At 40.4% G+C, this 12,514-nt stretch overlaps 1 protein-coding gene across 6 annotated transcripts in view; it reads left to right on the plus strand.

Annotated features, from left to right (window-relative positions):
* The window catches only part of DENND4A (DENN domain containing 4A), a 103,458-nt gene that overhangs the window by 280 nt on the left and 90,664 nt on the right, over nucleotides 1-12,514 (plus strand). Inside the window, exon 1 of one of the 6 annotated variants that reach the window (XM_034435446.3) lies at nucleotides 7,808-7,878. The exons of the other annotated variants lie outside the window; for them this stretch is intronic. The gene's annotated coding sequence lies outside the window, so the exon portion shown is untranslated. Of the gene's footprint in view, nucleotides 1-7,807; nucleotides 7,879-12,514 lie in introns of those variants that run through there. 6 annotated transcript variants of the gene reach the window in all.

The following is a 12,514-nucleotide window of genomic DNA, read 5'->3' on the forward strand; positions in this document are numbered from 1 at the left end:
AGGAGGTCGGCGACCCTCACCATTTTCTGGAGGGGGGGGTTCATGGGGGGGCACCAGAGCTGGTGGTCCGGATGCAGAGCCTTCCTGGCTTTAGGGATGCTGCTGCTACTCCTATTAATGGACCTAGCAATAATAAGCTGCTATTATTATTGTTGTTATTGTTGTTGCTATTATTGCTATTATTATTATTATTATTGCTATTATCTTTGTTCATGAAATATGAAACTCAGTCAACTGAACATTCAAAAATGCATCACAAATACCATTGACTGGTATGTATGGATGTATGGATTGGTTGATTGACTGGTAATTATTGCTATTATTATTATTGCTATTATTATTATTACTGCTATTGCTATTATTGCTATTGCTATTATTACTATTACTATTCTTATTGTTATTATTGCTATTATTATTATTATTATTATTATTATTATTATTATTATTACTATTACTATTACTATTACTATTGTTATTTGCTATTGATGTCACCGGGACTGGGATGACGATTGTTAGGATGATCCTTGGGGTGGTGGGGAGCAGGTTTCTCAGCCTCCCCCTGCATCCCTGCCATGCTGGAGCCTTGGCACTGCCTCCCCCCCCCAATCTCTTAGGGCACACAAGGACCTGGAGGTGCCCGATCCAGAGCCATGGGCATTTACCAGGGTAGCTCAGCAGGAGAAGCTGGAGGATAGGTGTGGATGATGGGGCAGGTTTCATTCATTCGGGGTTCCCCCTAGGAGGGCAACGAGGGGAAATCCCTGGGAAAGAGGGGGGGGCATTGGGAAAAGGGGAGGGGTTTCCCCTTTTTGGAGATGCCCACAAAAGGAAAGCCATATGGACCCCCCCCTCCTGATGTGCTGGGAGACATAGAATCAAAGCACTGGAAGAGACCTTGGAGGTCTTCTAGTCCAACCTCTTGCCCAAGGCAAGAGACCTTATTCCATTCTGGACAAATGGCTGTCCAGTCTCTTCTTGAAAACCCTACAAATGCAAGCATACCCTACTTGGTGGTGGGAGATGTTATGATCTTCCGACTCCCCCCCACTCTCCATCAACAGAGTTGCTTCTTCCAGCTTTTTTCATCTCAATATACCTATCCTAAATTCTCATTTTGTCAGGCATTTTAAATCAGGCACAGGGCAGTTGTACGAGTCGATGCCCGTCCGCCCGTGCGGAGTTTCCCCGGGGGCGGGGGGAACTCAACCTGCATTTTAGACCCTTCCTCCCCTCCTCTCTCCCCACCACATCCAGGAAAGCTGGTTTGCCTCTTTTATTTTATTGTCATCGAATTTTAAGAGCCGTCTTGCTCCTTCCAAACAAAAATGATTTGGGTGAAAATGCCAGCTTTGCTTTTTTGCTAAATGCAGTCCGTGTTCCTATTTCATGTAAACATAACAGCTCCGGTATATATCCGGTTCCATTTATGTAGAATTATAATTATAGGTTGGCTGCAACTATCCCATTCCTTGTATGTAGAATGATAATTAAATGTTGACTGTGTATATCCTATTTCATTTATATTGAAGGGCGTGAGTCTTCTGTTCCGTACAGTAAAGAAGCAGAAGATTCACATGCTTCAGTAAAGGAAGATAAAAACAGTTTAGAATATTGGCATTTTGCTGTGTACAAGAAGAAATCCTTAACTTTCTTGGGATGTATAGCATAAATGCTTAAATTACTCCGGCTTCAGACCTGAAAATTAGGTAAGCAGTTCTTGCTTTGTGTTGAAACAGGAATAAATACGCTTGATTTTTATTACCCGAGACTGAAGCAGAGGTTGAAAAAGATTTTCTTTGATAGTATTTTTAGTACAGGATTATTACTGGTTGTAAGTAGTAGCGGTGGTATTTTCAGAGTGCCTTTTAGGACGATTATTTATTTTTTTTGGAAAAAAAGGTTCTTTCTTTGTCTTTGAGATAACTTACATAAGATTAGTAATTCGACACGTGGAAGTTTGCTATTGGAAAATAGAGCTGGGAGTTTAACTGCTAGAGTTGTTATGATTGTATGAACAGCACAATGACAGGCTTAGGCATTTGGGAATGGCTGTATTTATAGCGATAGGTAATTCTGTTGGTCTTTTATAAACACGTCCACAGGAGAAACTGAATTCTAATTCTGTAAGATCAACTGTCGCATGTGAATTTTTAGGTCCAAAAAGATTTTCTTCTTCGGAGAATATATTTAAATGTGTGAAATATGTAGTGGGGGAAGCTATTTGCTCCAAATTGAATTTACAGTATATTGGAAGGAAGGATACTATTTGGTGAAGATGGGGAGAGTGAGATACACAAGGTAAAGTTCTGGGATAGAAAAAGCTTTTACTGGGGACTGGAAAATTGGGAGGAAGCAGGTTAATAACACTACTTTTTGCGAACACCTTTCAAAATTATCAAGTGGTTATGCTGATCTACGACGGTAGTAAAGATTTGAACATGAAGTGTCAGTATTAGAAGGCATGTTAGGAATGGCCAATGTAATCAGGGTGGATTTGATTTAAATCGAGTTGATTTAAATCACAATTTAAATCATGATTTAAATCACTAGTAAAAAGGCTTGATTTAAATCAACTCGATTTAAATCATAGTTTTTAAAGAGCAATTGTCATCTCTGCTACTCCTTTGACCCACTGTTGACTCACCGATAGTCCCAGTGTTGCAGAATATACAGCCTCATGCTACATAACTAAGCTCCATTTCATGCTGAATAAACTAAATTATTTATGTATCTTAAATAGAAAACTATCTTACGATAGATTTTTACCCCAAAAGTTTTTTATTAAAATAAATTCGATAAAAATAAAAAAAATCCGATTTAAATCAAAAAAATCCGATTTAAGTCAAAAAAATCGATTTAAGTCAAAAAAATCTGATTTTTTTGATTTTTTAAAAAATAATCATTGATTTTTATCCACCCTGAATGTAATAAAGGAATGGGAATTGTCCAGAGCTCTGGAACAATTTGGGGGTTCCAGTGAGACCCCAGCAGTCCATCTTTTTCACCAGTCTCCCAGGAAATGCAAAACTGATTGGTTCCGTTTAACTCCCTCATTTACTCTTCTCTGTGAGTGAGGATGGTATATATGCTGTAATTTAATGTGTGTTGAGTAAAGGAGGGGATTAAACTATCTAAAATTAGACGCCTCAGTTTGGTTTGGAAGAGTCGTGATGTGATTTCCACCCCCCCTCCCCTTCATTTTCTGGTTTCCAATGGATACAGTAGCTTTCCTTTAGATATTTTTTTTTTTTAGTGTTTGACATTAGAGGAAATAGACTAGATAAATAACTTCCAAATTCATGTTAGAAATGGTTAGGTGCTTTAGTGTTTGTTATTCGTCCATGATCTGGAACTGTATCAATGTCTTTTTGCATTATTAAATGGCATGATAAATGGATTTTTGGAGTGTAGGAATAAATTTGGGTTTGGGTTTAGCTTTGTTTTAGCAAGCTTTTGTTGTTGTTTTTTTCTTTTTAAGATATCGCTATATCATCGGAGTCTCAAAGATCAGGAAGAACCGAGGTAGCGATTATCTACAGCTACAAATCATTTGTTGACATTGACTTTGATCTGCACTCTTGCAGCATCATAAACGTGGTGAAAAGTTTCACTGCATAGAGTGAAGAAAGAAATGTTTTGAAGTTTTTGCTCAGTAGGCCTGCAAATTCAGTTGAACCGCATAAAACTGATAGCTAGAGTGGATTGGATAAACATCATTCACAGCGGCTCAATCCAGTTTGCGAGCGGAGATGAAAAATCAAATGCTACCCACCCTTTTAATGAATCCTTAATTTATCAGAACGTTCCTCTTGCAGTTGAGAGGACTGAAAAGATAGGAAAAGGTACATGCATAAACTGGCCCATTTTCCACTTTGCTGCCTTTAATAGTACCCAGAATGTGCCCACTGAGGCCATTATCTGTGCCAACTCTTGATGATGCTTTCCCTTGTCTACATAATATCGGTTACTTCAAAATTAGTATTAGTGATTAGTGATTAGTATTTTTCCTCTAACAGAGCAGCAGTGTAAAGTGTAAAGGCTATGGGATTTTTTATGGTTATCCCTTCTTTAATAACCAGAAAAATCAGCAGGCCAGATACTAATAACACTTAACAGCTTGTTAATTATGGCAGCGGCTTTTGGAACCCTGCTAATCTCATGTTCTATTTTTTAAAAATGCACAAATGTTTCTTGGACACAACCCCAGTCAAGATTTATGTTTCATATGTATTCTGGAAATGTTGAGTGGGTGGGAGGTATGGATTTCGCTCTTGAATTTAATGTTTGAAGAGAGCCAATTAGTGAAATGATACATTAGATAGTTTAAAAAAACATTACAGTTCACATCTAGTCCCACCTTTTGCTATCCAATATTTTCTTATTTTTCATTTTCTCAGTTATTAAATGGAGAACAGCAAGGATCTAATCCTGGAGGGATTGATTTTGGTAATGGACATGGACTTTTGCTTGTTATGGCTGTCCAGTCTCTTCTTAAAATTCTCCAATGTTGGAGTACCCACAACATGTGGAGGCAAGTCGTTCCACTGGTTGATTGTTCTTACTGTTAAGAAATTTGGTTGCTTCTCTCTTTGTTCAGTTTCCATCCATTGCTTCTTGTCTTGCCTTCTGGAAAATAAGTTGACCCCCTCTTCTTTGTGGCAGCCCCTCAAGATCAGGAGCCTGAGTGGCATAGGAGGCTAATGCCTTCTACTAAGGCAGCATTTAACATCCAGCTGCCTGCAATTACTGCGAGTTCAATTCTCACCAGGCTCAAGGTCGACTCAGCCTTCCATCCTTTCTAAGGTGGGTAAAATGAGGACCCAGATTGTGGGGGCAATAAGCTGACTATATAAAATATACAAAAGTATGAAGGCTATTGCTTAATGCATTGTAAGCCGCCCTGAGTCTCCGGAGAAGGGCAGCATATAAAAATAAATAATATAAAATAAAATACTGGAACACTGCTATCATGACACCCCTCCTCTTCCTTTTCCCTAGACTAGACATACTCAATTTCTGCAAGCATTCTTCATATGTTTTCGCCTTTAGCCCCTCCAGTCATCTTGGTTGCTCTTCTCTGCGTTCTTTCCAGAGTCTCAAGATCTTTTTTAATATTGTGGTGACCAAAATTGGATGCAGTATTCTAGGTGTGGTCTTACCAAGGGATTATAAAGTGGCAGTATCTAAGTATCTTGTGTTGACTCTTAAAAATAAAGACTTAGGACAGAGGTCCCCAAATTTGGCAGCTTTAAGACTGGTGGACTCCAGCTATGCTGGCTGGAGAATTCTGGGAGTTGGTCCACCAGTCTTAAAGCTGCCAAGTTTGGGGACCCCTAACTTAGGATCTTGTGGCTCAATCATCTAGGGCAGGGGTCAGCAACCTGCGGCTCTGGAGCCGCATGTGGCTCTTTCACCCCTCTGCTGCGGCTCCCTGTCACTCAAAATATGCGTCATAACCGCCAATGTGCGACACCCATTGGCACATGATTTATTGAGCTTTTCAACCCACAGTAGGCCAACCATGGATAAATCCAAGAAAAGAAAAGTTTCAGAAGAAAACAGAACGTTTAATTCAACTACATAGGCTAGTTTTGTGGCTGCTCAAGAAATAGTCAGGCACGGGAAGGGTTTTGTGGCTCCCGGTGTTTTCTTTTCTGTGGGAAACGGGTCCAAATGGCTCTTTGCGTGTTTAAGGTTGCAGACCCCTGATCTAGGGGAAATATTTTAAATTTTGCTCCGGAGTAAATACTGGCAAGTGGCACCTTTGATTTCAGTTCATCTTGGGGATGAACTGAAGCAACTAAGGGGAGCAGCTAAGCTATTCAGTTGCAAGGCAGGGCTCCAAGAGAGTACAGTTGTGATAACAGGTTTTGGGAGGGAAGTCATATAAGGCTGTAACTTGACATCTGGTCTTGTTCTGGCAAAGTTAACTGAATAATGAAAGCTTTCCTTGGGGCTTCTGCGCTGAAATGTAGTACCAGATTTATTTATAGGGAAAAATGCAACCTTCCCAGCAGGCCACACGAAAAAATGTCAAGGGCAGCAAAGATTTCCTTTCTTGTAATCTACTTTCCACGTTGATGAAATTCATTCTTGCGCTTTGTAACATTTAAATCTTCTGAAGATGTAAGATTTGTTGGCCAGTCAGTTCATCCGGCATCGGTTGACAGATGGGTTGGGTGTGCTTCGCTGAATGAGATGGTTGTTGGGTTGTGGCGCAAAGGAAGGTGATTTTGTAGCCCAGGCTTGTTGCAATCGAATAAACATTACGGTTGTATGTTTTGTTTTGTTTTCAATAAGAAACAAAAATTTTATTTATTTATTTATTTATTTATTTATTATTTATTTTTATATGCCGCCCTTCTCCGGAGACTCAGGGCGGCTTACAATGCGTTAAGCAATAGCCTTCATCCTTTTGTATATACCTGCTTAGTAGGGCTTTAGGCCCCCCCCCAAGCAGTGTTCTTTTTTATACAAAGTCAGTTTATTGCCCCCACAAACCGGGTCCTCATTTTACCCACCTTAGAAAGGATGGAAGGCTGAGTCAACCTTGAGCCTGGTGAGAATTGAACTCGCAGTAATTGCAGGCAGCTGGATGTTAAATGCTGCCTTAGTAGGAGGCATTAGCCTCCTACGCCACTCAGGCTCCTTTTTGTTGGTGCGTGTAGTTGTATTCTGCTTGTCAACCGGAAGGGAAAGAAATTAGAATTTAAATTTGGAATGCCCCCCATCCCATGGAAGTTAGGATATGTTCCTTTTAATTCATGTTGACCAAATAAAAAGAGGAAAAAAATGGGGTAAACCAGATGAAAGATCTGCTCTTCTGTCTTAAATAATCCTATTACTTTATGTCTGATCATCAAGACAGGGTTGAACAGAAGGGAAAAAAACAGCGTTGGGGTTTAGGGCCAGTTGATACAATAACCAACAATGTATTTTGAAGTGTTTCTTAATTACATTGTTGGCATGCTAATACTATTCATTCATCTATGTAATTCCATATGTGTGAATATTAGGTGGCTGTCTACTTCCTGAACCAGGCAGCTATGTAGGTTGCTACTGTATGTGTAAATGAAATAGAAATAGAATCATAAATCTGAAAGGGACCTTGGCGGTCTTCTAGTCTAACCCCCTGCCAAGGCAGAAATCCTCATTCCGTCCTGGATAAATGGTGGTTCAATCTTTTCTTGAAGACCTCCAGTGATGGAGCACCCACAACTTTTTGTGGCAAGCCGTTCCACTGGTTAATTATCCTCACTGTCAGGAAATTCCTCCTTAGTTCTAGGTTGCTTCTCTCCTTGATTAATTTCCATCCGTTGCTTATTATTTTGCCTTCAGGTGCTTTGGAGAACAGCTTGATCCCCTCTTCTCTGTGACACCTCCTCAGATATTGGAAGGTCTTCCCTAAACCTTCTCCGCCTTCGGCAAAACATATCTTTCTCCCCAGGAATAAAAGTAGGGGGAACTCCTTTAATTTCCTGAGGGTCTTCAAAAAAGGCATAGGACACAGAAAGCTAGTGAACAAATGAACTTGGAAAGAAATTCTGATTAGTTAAAATGCATTGCACCTAGGATAACAAATGGAACATGGATTTTTGTTAAAGTGTTGGAAATACGCTTTTCAGAAGAAGAGAGCCGAAAGGAATTGCACAACCAAATAAATGGTCATAAAAAGCTATAATTGATGTAATCATCATTGTACATATACCGCTTTAATTTCTCAGAAGTGAAATGTGCAGTTATTAGGCAATTGTTGTCTGACATAGCAGGAGGCTGTGATGTAACCATTACTGGGTTTTATTTTTTCCCAAACTTTCAATCTTCTGCTTGAGAACGGGCTCTCTTTTTTGCAGGGTGACTCTGATCTTCCGCTGAGAGGTAGGAGAACATTTCTTTCTCTGTTTAAAAGTGTAAAATTGCTAGGATTAGAGAAAATGGTAATTTTGAAGAAACAAGAATGATGTGCTTTCTTCTTTTTAATAATTACAATAATCAGCCCACGAGGTTAAAGGGAGATCATTAGGTTTGTTTAAGGGGGGAGATTCGTTAAATAAGGTTTACAAAATCTGCAGTTCGGTGAAATCCTTGTTGTTGTTTTGAGAATTAACCATTTCGATGGAGGATTTGCTTGTTTTATACAGATCGGATGGGAAAAAGCTTCTCTGTTGAACTCGGATGAGTCATCCCTGTTTTTTTTTTTTTCTGCCAGAGAGCCTGGCTGGCTTTAAACAAATGCTCCCCCTCCATTGCAACAGGAGCCACGTTTTCGAAGGGGAGTAATTGCATCTGGAGAAAGAATCTGAGATCTCGTCCCTCTGTTTCAATCTTTTTTAAAAAAAACAACCACCCATCCGTCTCCTCTTTTAAATCAATTAGATCAGCGTGTTTGATAAAATAGCATCAGCTTCCAAGGGATTAAGGAAGGTGAAACCAGTTCTCCCCTGTGAACAAACAGGTCATCCTTAGATGGAAACGGCTTCGTCTTCTTTGAGAAATGGTCTGTTATTTGTGTTGTTTGGATCACCCCGTAAATATTTTATGTCTTCCTCTTACTTTATCAGCGCAATTGAGCTGGCAATTCTGAGTATTTTTTAACCAGAGTTTTGGGGGGGAGGAGAAGTGCCACATTAGTGGGGCTGAAGCAACATAGCCACCTTTCAGTCGTCATGGAGAGAGATGATGTAGGCGCGATGGGATGTCATCGTTGGAAATCCTGTTGGAATCTCTTCCCTTCCCACACACTGAGGAATTATCTTTATGGCTAATCCCACCCTTTTTTAATTATTATTAAGTCAAAGCTGTGACTGCACCGATGCAGCTGAAAGAACCAATAATAGAAGCTTTCTGTGCTTATCCCTACTCTGAATCAGAATAACAGAATTACAGAATAACAGAGTTGAAAGGGGACTTGGAAGTCTTATAGTCCAATGCTTAACTCAACCAGGAGACCCTAGATATCATTCTGGACAAACGGCTGTTCAGTCTCTTCTTAAAAGCCCCCAGTGAGGGAGCGCCCACAACTTCTGAAGGCAAGCTGTTCTACTGATTCATTGTTCTCAGTGTCAGGAAACTTCTCCTTATTTCTAGGTTGGGTCTCTCCTTGATTTAGTTTCCATCTGTTGTTTCTTGTCCTGCTTTCTCTGTCTGGAGGACAAGAAGTAACGCGATCCGAGCAGTGAATCTTATTTATTGATAAATATGGGCTCGAACGGTAGATGTCTCCTTGCTTTCTTTGTGAAGGCATTCTCAGTCTAGCCTTAGAAGTGGAATACGTTCTTCCAGCCGGCTTGACTTAAGGAATGATTGACTGTTAAAGAATGTCACTTAACTGCTCTGACAGAGCAAATCAGTGGCCCTTCTTGGCATTTAGTGATGAATAGGAAGTCCAAAAAGGGAAGGAAGTGTCCTTCAAGAAGACACAGAGGTTCTTCAGCATTGCCCAACCGAGTGACGGAAACGTTTCCCCCTTGGACCCTTTTAGTCATTAGGCAACCTTGGGTCTTCACTTAGTCCTTGTCCTTTCTTTATGTCCTTTGAGAACAAGCGGGAAGTGAAAGCGGTGAGTGACGGCTACACATGTCACCCTGACTTCCCTCGAAGGTTGGCATGCCATAATTTAAAAATACACTTGATTGTATCGAGGCTTAGTTCTTGTGGAACCTATGAAACAGATCCAGCAGGTTCAGCGTCAATTGTACTGGTTTATTGCTGGTTTGGAGGTCCGGTTGTAAGAATCGCGGTTCCAATAACATCTGGAGATTGAAGAGTTGAAGAACAAGGAATCCAGGTGATGGGACAATTGACAATAGAAGCCCAGGAAAACTCAAATGCTGAAGAGCCAATCGGGAGCTGGGAGTTTTCTGCTCTCCAATAAGCTTTGAGAAGAGGAGGGGAGCTGCCTTTGGCTTTCATCTTTCTTCTTCCTTACCAGTTGGAGGTGTCCCCCCCCCCCCCCCCCCGGGATAGCTGAGCCTCAGGTAAGAGAAGAATCCCTAGTGATAAGGGATTGGCTTTAAACTCAGAACTGCCGGCTCAATTGTGCTGATAAAGGTAGAGGCGAACGAGAGACTAAAGAAAGCTAAATGCTGGTTTGAAGTTTATTTTATTTTATAGGCTGTGATATCAGCTGTGGGGCTTCCACAGTCAAGGAGCAACGATTGAAAAGTCATTGGTCCACCTTTTTTTGTCTGTTTGCTTCCGTTCTCCTTTCGTGCCTTCTCTCTCTAATTCTTTATCCTTAATGTAGGATTAAAGACTTCAATACTTAGTGAATCAGCAATGCTCAGTCTGGGAAAAGCCTTTAGCCATGTTTTCTCCCTTTGCTTAAGCTGTGGATAAAAAGAAGATTTCTCTCTTTCTAAATAAAGTAGACAGAGAGGGATTTTTCTGGGGGGAAATAGTGGATAGTAGCAGGATGAAGGGGTATGCAATAAGAATGTGGGTGTGGGGTTTAGAGGCTATCGTGGAAATTAGTGACTACATTCTGTGTGTGTCTGTGTGTCTGTACACATGTACTTATATGTATCCCTTAGAATTATTTGGTGGCAGCTGTGGGGTGAACTGTCAACAGAAATCGGACATTAACTGAAAAGTGGAATGAATGAATGAATACAGTATGATAAGGAAGATTTTGAAGAAGCGATTTTGAAGAAGCGTTTGTCTGGAATAATGTAAGGTCTCCTCCTCAAGTTGGATTACATGTCCTTCAAGGTCCCTTCCAACTCTGTTAATCTGTAGGTTAATGCTGAAGGAGTAAATAAGACTCTAATTAGTATTATCAGCCTCACTAGTAGACCACCCAATGCCATAAAAGAAATAAAAAGTGCAGAGAAGAGCAACTAAGACAATTAAAGTCAAAGTCAAAAGCCTTTATTGTCATTGTACATCATGTATACAACGAAATTGGTTAAAGACCTGGAGACTAAAACTTACGAAGATCAGTTGCAGGATTTGGGTATTGATATTTTAGGCCAGGGGTCTCCAACTTTGCTGGCTGGGGAATTTTGGGAGTTGAAGCCTGCCAGACTTAAAGTTGCCAAGGTTGGAGACCCCTGGTCTAGACTAGTGAAAAGAAGGACTAGGGGTGACATGATGGCAGTGTTCCAGTATGTGAGGGGCTGCCACAAAGAAGAGAGGGTCAACCTCTTCTCCAAAACACCAGAAGGCAAGATAAGAAGCAACAGATGGAAAACTAATCAAGGAGAGAAGCAACCTGGAACTAAGGAGAAATTTCCTAACAGCGAGAACAATTAGCCAATGGAACGGCTTATATCTTGAAGTTGGGGGTTTCCATCAGTGGAGGTTTTTAAGAAAAGATTTGTCCAGAATGGTATAAGATCTTCTATTTCAGCAAGGTTTTGGACTAGAAGATCTCCAGGGTCCCTTTGAATTATGTTATTCTGTTTTATTCTTTTTATTGAATAGAATATAATTTTTTATTGACCAAGTGTGATTGGACACACAAGGAATTTGTCTTGGTGCAAATGCTCTCAGTGTACATAAAAGAAAAGATACGTTCGTCAAGAATCATAAGGTACAACACTTAATGATAGTCATAGGATACAAATAAGCAATCTTTTTATTGTTTATAGGGATTAGTGGGATCCAATCCATTTTATCCCTTGTGTGTGTGTGCAAGCCCCATTAAATTCAAGTTCATTTCCCCCACCCTCACCCCTCAAAACTCACTGGGCTAGTCATCCTTTTTCAGTGTAAGCTGCCCCACAGGATTGCTATTAACAGAGAAATATTGTGAAGGGAAATCTCCAGGTAAGGTGCTTTGAGAAAAATAATAGAATATATATTTAGCATATCCCTTCTTTTCTTTTTAAATTATTAGTTACGATTTGTCATTCTGCACTTGATATTTCTGCAGTGCATACAGTTATTTTCTTAATTCCTCTTTTACCCACTGGTACAGAATAACGCTTGGGGGTCAGGGAGAGTAGGAAGGAGGGCTAATCTGGATTGCATTATATTTAAACTGTTACAAGCATTTGCTTACCCAGCCCATATTGTGTTTGAAAAAATATTGAAGTTCCATTATATCGGCACAAATTGCTTTTGAGGGTTGAGGCTATAATTTCACTTAAAGTTCCCAGTACAATACGTTATTTAAAACGATGTTGGTGGTGTGTTTTATATGGCATCTAACGCAACATGGTGATTTTACATACGTTTCTCAATCGTTTCTAAAACCACGTGGGCTTTAGTTCCCCTATGCTGGCTAGGGAATTCTGGGAGTTGAAGTTCACACATGCTAAAGTCGACCAGGTTGAGAAACACCAGTGTTGTTGTTGTTGTTGTTAGTTGCGAAGTCGTGCCTGACCCATCACAGCCCCATGGGCAAAGTTCCTCCAGGTCTTCCTGTCCTCTAGGGTCCATTAAAGCTCACCCCGACTGCTTCAGTGACTCCATCCAGCCACCTCGTTCTCTGCCATCCCCTTCTTCTTTTGCCCTCCATCTTTCCCAGCATTGGGCTCTTCTCCAGTGAGTTCTTCCTACTCACTAGATG

The sequence above is a fragment of the Pantherophis guttatus genome, chromosome 13, assembly GCF_059756535.1.
Source record: "Pantherophis guttatus breed Tessera chromosome 13, ASM5975653v1, whole genome shotgun sequence".
Lineage (NCBI taxonomy): Eukaryota > Metazoa > Chordata > Lepidosauria > Squamata > Colubridae > Pantherophis > Pantherophis guttatus.